Raw genomic sequence first — 10,795 nt, 5'->3', positions numbered from 1 at the left:
TGACCGGCCATATGTGTTCTCTGCAGCAGGTTTGGCCGGAAGCAAGGTGCTCGACGAGGAGGAGAAGGACGTCGGGAACGTCACCCGGACGCAAGGTGCTTGGCTCCTCTGGCAGCAAGGTGCTCTGTCCCTCTCCCACCCCCTCTATCTCAAAATCATTTTGCTGTCTGCTGTTATTACTTGAATTTGAAATATGATCTCATTTTAGATGGAGAAGGAAAAGTAGAAAACAAATACAGTAAATTGTTCACTAACAGAATTCAAAGCAAACTAGAATACAAATATGATCCCATTTGAATTCAGTTAGAGCACACTGTTCAGTTGCAATTTTTTTTGAAATTTTCAATTAACTAAACATTTCAGTTTTGATAACTGTGCAATTTCAGTAAACTAATACGGTAAATTCAGTTAACTGAATCATGCAATTGACAACTATTGTCAGTAAATTCAGTTAACTGAATGATGCATGATTCAGTAAATTCAGTGTGTGTGTGATGACTTGACTGCTATTGACAATTTGTAGTAGACTAAGTTAGACTGCTATTTTTCATGTGTATAAGTTTTAGAGTGTTTAGGAGGTGTATTATGTTGCTGTAGTGGCCTGTAAGTTTCAGAGTTGCCAATCTATATTGTTGTATTATGTTGCTGTATTAGTGGCTCTAGTGGCACTGTAGAATGCTGGAGCAAAATGTGTGGTGTTAGAATGCTACTATGTTTGTGCTTGTTTTGCCGGAAACCGATTGCTAAGTGACCTATGTTTTGCGAGAAATGTTGATTCATTTCCATTCTGGCAAATTTCAGGCGCTCTATATATGCACTTTCTAGCAAAGGTCATGCCGAAATTTTCCGTCATTTTCTGCCTGACTTGTGCTAGAAAGTTGGACATATCGAGTGCTCGAGATTTGTCGCGACGGGAATGAAATGACATTTTCGACAAAACAAAGGTCACTTTTTTTTCATTATTCACTTTATTATATAAAGCTCGATAATTAAACGACTACGACATTGAACCCTAGGAAACATGACCGACACCGATGAGGACGGAGGTTCTCAATCCCAATTAGGTAAACCACACGCCTACCTCGACTTTCTGGCGGACCAGGAGAGAGAGAGAGCAAGCTGGGAATGAGACTGGCGCTGATGACGACGGTGGTGGCATCGTCGCTGACACTGATGCCACCAATGACACCGACACTGAGACTGGCGCTGATGATGTTCCTAACTACAACACCGAAGGTGGGACCTCCCAAGCCAGTGAGGGAAAGAAGGAAAAGAGGACACGACGCCCAAATTAGCTCGGCACGGGAAGACTCGTGGTCACGGCGGTGCACCCTGGTGAGTTCGAGCCAATAGAGCCGCGGGAAGTGGCGGCGTGTTACGACAACCAACTAGCATGCATCCTATGGGATACAACTAACATCAACACCATGAAAATACGGAAGAATGAAAATTTAAAGAAGCTGCTCCTAACTAGGTTGCACGCAAGATTCTTGTTCCCCGGTCAGAATGAAGATGCCGACCCATGGGATGATGATGCCATGAAAAAAATCAACAACAAAGCCCTAGGGAAGTTCAACACACTACAAGGATACCCCTTATAAAGCAACACACATTCTACAACATTTTGGCTATACGTTGTAAAATTCATATAGATACACATATTAAAGGTTGCAGATAAGCGTTGCAGATTTGCAGCTGTTGACCTTATCGCCGGACATACACAAAAAACAAAAATATAAAAATGAAAAAACAGAGAGAGGGACGTGAGGGAAACAGAGCCCCCGATGCCCCTCATCGCCCCTCGTCTCTCCCAAATCGCCGCCACCAACCACCGCCTCACCCTCCTCCTCCCACCTCGCTGCCGGCCCTCCCCTCCCCTCCTCCCACATCACAGCTCGGGCGGCTACCGGATCCGCCATATCCCCCACCCACCCATCCCTCTCACATCCCATCTCCTCTCTTGACGTAGCTCCTCGTTGCGCCACCTCCGGCGGCTGTTTCAGGCGACATCCGGCGAATCCCGCCATCATGAAGCACAGCCTGAGGTCCCCTTACACAGCGGCACACTCCCATGTGGCTTGATCTGGCGCTCGCGGCCACCAAAGCTCACCCGCGACCTTCCCCCGATGGCTAGGGTTTCGGGCGCCGGCTCCGGTGCCGGTGGCCATGCGGTCCTCCTCTCGCCGGTGAGTGAATCCCCTCCCCTGGCTTCGTCCTGTCTCTCTTCCCCTTTCTCTAACCTCTATTCTTATCTTCTACTCTAGACGTCTTGGTATGCACCCCCGATTCTATTGCAGCTACTCACTGTCAAAAACGGTTGGCCCTTGTGCAATTCATTGACGAACACTAATAGTTCTGCAGACTGACTTCCGATCTCCGTTGATTTACATTCATGCACTGATTGCTAATTCTATTAAATTAGTACAGTAATTATTAGATATCAATGGAGCATCATTTTTTTTAAATCTTATACGCTGCTAACTCATCAATCCTTCACAGATGAGTCGGTAATCCTTTTAAATTGTTTTGATGTAGAGAAACACTAGTTCATATATGTGACCACATATTAAATGGTCTATTGCAAGAGTTATAATATTTAAGGCCGGATCCAGTCTTTATAGGTTTTTTGTTATAACATTGTCATACAATATTATAACTCTAGGTTATAATATTTAAAACTGAATAATCCGCGACGCTGCCGCTGGTTGTGGATACAGTAGCTTATATAACTTGAGACAGACAGCGCCCAGTGGCTGCTCTGGCACAGTGCTAAACTAATGGAGACTTGCGAATAAGACCACTTAACAAAGAAGAAGGCAATGGAATCATTAAACAAGAGTGGCGATTTCCCTTGGACAGTTGGTCTCTGAATTTCATGCAGGCCACCAAGACATCTGCTTAACCTGACAGCAGCCACCATTATCAGCATGATCGCTGATGCCAATGGAAGCAGACATGCCTCGTCCGATTCTTAAACCAATAAACAACGAGAAAATAAGGTTTATTTGCTTCTTGCACAACGAATTAGAAATGAAAAAATGCACGTTGTATGACATGGAAGCGAGTACGGATTGGATCATTTGGCTCCAAGCTAAGCTAACTGCTACCCTGTTGGTGTTGCTTTTCTACCAGCTACTGGCACAGCACTAACTAACAGCAGGCCGCAGAGCACCAGCCAGCTATCTTGGCTGTCATGGGCACCACTGCTGCTCTCGTAGGCCTCGGCTAGCCCACAGTCACAAAGGTCCTGCTCTTTCATACGTACGGAGTACCTGCCACTGCCAGTGCCACGTCTGAATTTTTCTGCATATGTTTTGGGAGTACTCGTCACTATATAATAGGAGTTTGCTGTGACAGTGCAGAGCTAGTGCTGCAGCAGCCAGCGGCGCGAATCAACCTAGAGTTATAATATTGTATGGCAGTTTTGATGAGTAACTAATCAAAGTTTTTTGTTGCAATTTCAGACTTTTTAGGAGTCTGATGGTCAGGTTATTTACGTGGAGGTAGTAGCTTGCTAATGGTGGCTTTCACGTCCAGCTCAAATACTAGAGGATGTGGACCTGTTGGGGGAAGCACGTACACCTTTGTTTTAGTGGGAAGGTGAATTAATAATGTGCATGGTTTCTTCTATGATGTTGCTTTGATGTTGTTGATATGATTCAGAACACTGCTAAATACTTATCTCCACGTCGGTTAATATACTGATTGTTGTATGCTCTTACTATTCACCATAAGATAGTAAACATCTTATTTTTTGAGATTTAGTACACATTTTTCTTTGTCGTTTGGTTATGTGATTGTCCCCTCATAGCATGTAGTTATTATATATACACTCGGGTCAAGTCATTGCAGAGGATTCATCTATACCAAGTACTCCCTCCGTAAACAAATATAAGAGCGTTTAGATCACTAGTGATCTAAACGCTCTTATATTTCTTTACGGAGGGAGTAGTAGTGATCTAAACGCTCTTATATTTCTTCACGGTGCGAATACTTATCTACTAATCTACTAGTGATCTAAACGCTCTTATATTTCTTTACAGAGGGAGTAGCAGTGATCTAAACGCTCTTATATTTGTTTACGGTGCGAGTACTTATCTACTAATCTAAAAAAAGGTACTTATCTACTACCGCTGAAACTGAATCCCAATACCCCACTTAGATGCAACCTACACCTAAGCTTTACACATGTTCATGTGCAAACATTGAGATACTAAAGCTTGCAGCAAGCACACACACATATACACAGGCAGCGGCTCACTGTTAATAATCATGTTTATCATCCGTTAAGTAGAGGCTCATTGTTTGTTTGTGCGCAGGTTTCCAAAGGAAGAAATACTCAATGCCATTCGGTGGTTTTCAATGTGCCATTCTCTACATTCACAGTACGTCACTGTGTTTTACCTTCAACTAAGACTATTTCCGTTGTGGTGATTATTTATTTATTCCTTTTTTTCTTACATTAGCTCTAACCATTTTTCAGCCTCCTTTTCTGCTCTTATTCAACTATTTATGTACTCCTATCTCGCCAATGGTGTACCTATTGTTGTGTGTAATTTAATGTGAGGTGTCGCACTCATCCGTTCAGGCACTATCGAGATTGAGGCGAACATCATAGACGACTGGAGCTGCGAGTAGATTTGTCCAAGATACGACAGTGTTCGTAGTCATGGTTCTGGTAACTGTCCACAATCTCCATATCTTAACTATTTGTGAAGATGGAAATGCAAGTAATGTTCTCCTTAGATGCTCTTGCCTGTTTGATTCGTACATTGCTGAACTCGCCGCTGATCTCTCACCACTTTGATTCATAAATTGCTGAATTATCCACATGAACTCTTGCTGTTACAGTTCATAAATTGCTGAATTTCTCATTAATTCGATTGCACTGTTCCATATGAGCAGTGTCTATTGTGCTTTTAACCCGTCAACTAAGTAAGTACTATGTTATTAGTGGCTTGCTTTTAGGCCACAATCACAACTGTTTATTTTTCTTCGAGTCTGTTTATGTTTCTTTTGTGACCTGAAGTAGTATATTGAGTTGTAAGGGAATACTTTCAGGTTACAACTTTTCTTTGTAATAGTCGTCATCTAGCCGGACAACCAATGTTTCGGAAGTAATGACCGTTTGTAAGAAGTAATATTTCTTATTTGTTGGACAACCCGTCACTATTTACATCATGTCAACATATTGTGTATTAACAGATCATTTTGTTATTTTCATTGTAGATTTAAAAGATATATGGACGCTTATATGGGTGCCTGGCAGGTATACTACAATGATGATGATGTTCTGGTTCACGATGATGGCTGTTTTTAGTTTTTGTTATGATGGCTGTTTTCAGTTTTAGTTAATTTGTAGGGATGCTATTCCTGTTGGATGATGTTCCTTGGTTAAGTTTTAGTGAAGTTGTAGGGATGTTGGTGGATGCTTTCACATTTGGAAGTTATTCCTCCTGTAATATTAACAATTGTAATCCCATAGTTTTTTCAATATATGATTTCTTCCTCTCGTGCATATATTTTTTTCTTCTGACTTGGTATACATACTTATCACCATTATTTGGAGCATTCCTTATTTTAATTGCTGGCAATATATAAAATGTTATTGACATTTTATATGTAAAACACCTGAAGCGTTGCAAATTATATGTTGCCAAGCAATGAGATTTGAGTTCCTATACATTAACCACCAACGTATATGGGTGTTGTAAAAGTTGGTTTTATGTGTTCTAGTCTTGCAACGGTTCCTTTACCAACGGAAGTATAACCGTTGCATTATGCGCTAGCAACACTGGATAAGGCAACGCATCCCAAACAGTTGGTAAAGACCCTTGCAACGCATATATGGACTTTTAGATACGGAAAAATGTGTTGCTATAGGTGGGCTCCTATTGTAGTGGCAACTCATTGAGCGCTTGGAAAAGTAGGGTGAAAAGGGCGATTGAAGTAGACCATGAAACCTACGCCGAGATTGTTGTAGACAATTCGGAATTTACGATAGAGGACTTTGTAAAGTTCAAGGAGACTTGCAATGAAGAAGTTACCAAGGCTAGGTCGGAGAGAGGCAAGTAGCTGCATGCAAAGAACATGGGGAACCACCGCCTTGGAAGTGGTGGTTACACGGGAAAGAGGCCCATGTGGGCTAAGGAGGACGCAGAATGTGAACGTCAGGGGATCCCAGACCCATTGGCTGAGTTCACCGACCAGCAGGAGCATGACTTCATCAGGGCCCGATTCTCGTGGGACCCAAAAAATGATTGTTTTCACCGACGGGCCGACTAGGAAATTCATGAGATTACTGGTAATTATCCTTTTACCACCTTACATATTAGCTTCTAATCAATGAAGTCTACTACATTCTAGTCGCATTCGTAAATGATTCACGGTCCATTTTGCAGAGAGAGCAACACAAGCTTGCGGCCGAAAGCGACTCGTCGACTCAGTCGCCAGTGAAGTACAAGTGGGACACTCTTTACAACCGGGCCATGAATATAATGATGGGAAACCCGCCCGGCCAGCAGCCGCAATATGGATGTGTGCACGGCGCCGGGGATGGCGCCGCGTGGAAGTACTATTATAACGAGGACCCCGAGGCCAAAAGACAGAGAAAGAAGTTCATTCAAGTGACTATCAATGAGAAGGTGGCGCAGGCAATGGAGAAAGAAAAAGTTGAGACCAAAGCTTAGATAATCGCTGCCTGTAGAGATGATATGGTGGCTGCCTTTACAAGCTTGATTCCAACTGTGGTCACATGGGTGCAACAAAATCCAAACGCGCCACCAGGTGATTTTCCCATGCCCAACTTCACTAGGAGCAACTCAATGAACACCGCACCCATACCCGTACCTAGTATGGAAACCGCACCCGCACCTCCTCCAGCACCTGCTCCTGCACCCAGCTCTCACAGCAGCCCTAGCTTCGTCTCTGGCTTGAATGTCGGGCCGTCGGCATTGGCGGAGCTCGACGCCCTCACGTTAAATACGCGTCGCAGCTTCATCAACTCAACTAATTAATTAATCTTTAGTTGCCGTTCTTTTTGGATCTCTGACGCCGCACGTATATGTATTTGTAGGCCGACTCCACTCCGTGCACCCTCCTTTACCACATGAAGGGCGGGTTGGTGGATGTGGGGAAGGGTACTATAGTTAAGCCTAAGGATCGATTGTTTCACCGCCGGCAGATGCCTGATAACGCCTTAAGGGTCTCCGTGGCGAGTGTGAAAGCGGGCTACGAGGGTTTCCCTCGTCCGATATAAACCGATGGATAGGATGACGAGACCCCCACGCAGCTTGGCCAATGCAAAAATTGGCCGATCATGTGGCCGAAAAAACTTCTTCATGTCGAGGTGGCTGGGAGCACATCAACGGGACCTCAGGAAGGTATGACCACAACCACTACAAAAAATACACTTCCGTGATGATACGTGTTTGTCACAGTAGGTCACGTTTTCTGTCATGCATGTACATCCATGACAATTTTATGACAGAATCAAGATAGTCATACCTACGCTGTCCTAGAAGTATTCCATGACATTACCAAAATTATCATAACGGAAGTGTCCACTTCCATGACGATAAATCGCGCATCACAGAAGTGCTTTCGTCAAGGGTGACTGACACGTGGCATCCACCGTAACGGAATGCCGGGTCCGGTTTTGGATCCGATAACCCGTTAACAGCCCTGACCAATGGGAATTTTCCACGTGTAAAATCATCATTGGCTGGAGGAAACACGTGTCGGCTCACCATTGGGACAGATGTCATCCACTGATTGGACCCAAAGCGCCTATGATATGTCGACACGTGGCACGGCACAACAGAGGCCCATTCCTATGAAAAGGCTGGCTCGTTTGACTTGGTCAAAAGGTGGCGGGCCGGCCCACGGCAAGCCTGTTAACAGCGTGTTCGCATATAGCCCATTTACAACCCGCTAACCCAGGGTCCGTTTACGGCCTACCCGAATTAGGCCCAGTATCGTCATTTGGGCCGTCCAATATAATTCCAGCCCGTTTTAACTTCCGGCCCATGTATGTCCCATGACGTCTTTCGGCCCATATGAGGCCCTTAGTAACTCTCGGCTCATTAACGGCCCATGGCAAAACTGGCCGGTAATGAACAGTGTATCACTTTATACCCATTAACGGCACATGGTGAAATTGGCCCGTAATGAACATTGTATCTCTTTATACCCATTAACGGCCCATTATTCTGTTGGGCCGTTTCCAGCCCATGTTATCTTTCGGCCTTCTCAGGGCCCATTATTCTTCGGCTCATTTCCAGCATTCATTTACTTACGGCCCGTTATTGTCATTTTCTACTTGTGGGCCAAATTTAGCCCGTGGTTACAGTCGGCCCCTTTTGTGGCCCGTTAATATGTTGGGCCATTTTCATAACGTCATCAAATACGGCCGATTAACAACGACTCGTTATGGTCGGCCCATGAATGGACGATTTCAACTCTAGCCCATTTACGGCCATAATGTGGTCTGTTATTGGCCCATGTTTGGCCAACCGATCATATGGCCAGTAGAAGGCCCATTGTGTCTACGGCCCGTATAAGGCCCATTGTTTCTACAGCCCTTAGAAGGCGCATTGTTTCTACGGCCCTTATGAGGCCCATGTTAACTACAGTAAATATGTAGCCCTTGGTTATTGTGGCCTAGTTTTAAAAAAAATGTTATTATGGCCACTAGCAAACCGCGGAAAAAGAACTGCACTGACTATAAGAAAACAAATAAACAAGACAATAAGGAAATAAATAAGCAAGCAACTTACGCTAGGCTATCACGGCTACTACACATATTACATCCACTAGGCATCAAAGTTCGCAACCAGTGCAAATATAGGGAACAAAGCAACATATAAACGCAGCAGCAAACAAGTCTCGAACTGAAACCACTTCAGAAGAGCTCAAGAAACAATATCCTAGGTACCCATAATGCTGGCAAGATCCTTAGCAAGATTATTAACTTTCTCTTGTTTGGCGCTTAAATCCTCCAGCACTTCCTGTTGCACCAGAAAGTATGCATCTGAATTCTGCAGGGACTTCCTCAATCCTTCAGCTTCCAGTCGCATAACATCTGATCGATGTCTTTCAACTTGAAGTTGAGACTCAAGAAGCCGAACTGATTCAGGCAGCAAGTTCGAAGACCTGGTGCCATCAGTAGTAGCCAGTAACTCGAACACCACATCAAGACATGACTTTGGGGTTGTCTCAGTGTCTTCAATATAGTTTTTATCAGCTTTCTTGGAGACCATTAGGGATGTCTCACTATCTTGAACCTTATCTGCATTACTTCCTTTACCATTGCATAACGGGGTACTCTTCTCCAATATTTTATCTGCGTTATTAAAGAGAAACAAACAAACACATCACAGATTTACAATGTAGTATATGAAACTCATTTCAGTAAAACAGTTCAGTAGTAACAGCATGAAACAAATATATATCTATGTAGTATGGTCACTTTTTGGTCTATATCATTCTAGTTTATGTTGCCAAATCAATATATATACAGTTCAAATCATATCTATTTAAGACAAAGCAGCATAGACAGAATATAAGTGTGGGAAACTACACAGCAATAACAACACTTGTAATGTGCATGGCATGAGAACATAACTGTTTATTCAATTGAAACTGAAATCAACATAGAGCAAGTTACAACAGCAAACACGTTAAAGAAACAGGTTTAAAACATACCTGTTGTGCCATTGGAGTTTCAATTGCATCCTTCAAATTTGAAATTAGTTGGTATGAGTAAATACAATGATGCAAGAGCAAAGTAGTATGAACCATAGCTACGGAACCTGACCTAAGAACAATTCTTATTCTGCTTTAAACGTTCACTTGGGGTTCAGAGTGGTGGTCCTCGTGCTTTGGGCACTGTAGTTGCCTTACTAACTGCTCGTGTTTGGGTTCTTTGTGGTGGAGACGGTGCCGTGTCAACAGGAACTGGGTTACTATCTGCTGGGGTTGGGGTTAGAAGGGATGTAGCTGGTTCTCTATGCAACTGGGTAGGGGTACAATCTGTGTGAGTCTAGGTTATGTGTGGTGGGGCTGGTTCTTGGGCAAGTACAACTGTGGTTCTATCTCCATCGACATGTAGCATGATCTTTTCTGAAGATCGTGTTTTTACTCCCACAGATACTGCCATCACCCCCTCCAATTGAAATGGCTGATAAACAAGAAAAGTAATTGAATGTACAAACATTGTAAGATAGACAGGTGCAATGGATAGTAGGGAAGAAAACAGGGCATGAAATAATTCACATTTATGTTGTCTACCCAAACAGAATAGCGGGACATAATTTCACATATATGATGGCTAAGTAAACATGATAGCATGACACAATTTCATATGTATGATGGCTAACTAAACAGGACAGAATGACATACTTCAAAATATGATGACTATGTAAACAGGATGACATGATATAACTATATGATGTGTCTATTAAAGTGGTTGGCATGCCATAAATCACAAACATGCCGTCGATGGAAACATGATGGCATGATATAATTCACAGATAGAATGACATAATTCAAAATATGATGACTATTTGAACAGGATGAGATGATATAACTATATTATGTCTTTAGAAAATGGTTTGGCATGCCATAATTCAGATACATGTTGTCTATGTAAACATCATGCCATGATATAATTCAAATGTATGATTTATATAATAAGGAAGTGAGGAGAGGGCAATCACATATATGATGTGTCAACTAAGGAGATGTCATTCAATATCGTGTATATGATGCAAAAACTAAGCATTGCAATACAACA

The 10,795-nt window shown here is 43.0% G+C and overlaps 1 long non-coding RNA gene across 2 annotated transcripts; it reads left to right on the top strand.

The window, feature by feature from the left end:
- The first annotated feature begins 1,912 nt into the window (after nucleotides 1-1,912).
- LOC119319086 lies at nucleotides 1,913-5,505 on the top strand. Of its 2 annotated transcripts, XR_005154348.1 has the most exons (7): nucleotides 1,913-2,186; nucleotides 2,265-2,316; nucleotides 3,465-3,600; nucleotides 4,044-4,116; nucleotides 4,320-4,385; nucleotides 4,589-4,678; nucleotides 5,230-5,505. It is a non-coding gene; the product is annotated as an uncharacterized LOC119319086 (long non-coding RNA). The 2 variants fall into 2 exon arrangements; XR_005154347.1 differs by lacking the exon at nucleotides 2,265-2,316.
- Nucleotides 5,506-10,795: the final 5,290 nt, after the last annotated feature.

The sequence above is a fragment of the Triticum dicoccoides genome, chromosome 6A (genome assembly GCF_002162155.2).
Source record: "Triticum dicoccoides isolate Atlit2015 ecotype Zavitan chromosome 6A, WEW_v2.0, whole genome shotgun sequence".
Lineage (NCBI taxonomy): Eukaryota > Viridiplantae > Streptophyta > Magnoliopsida > Poales > Poaceae > Triticum > Triticum dicoccoides.
This window is presented reverse-complemented; position numbering and strand designations above follow the sequence as displayed.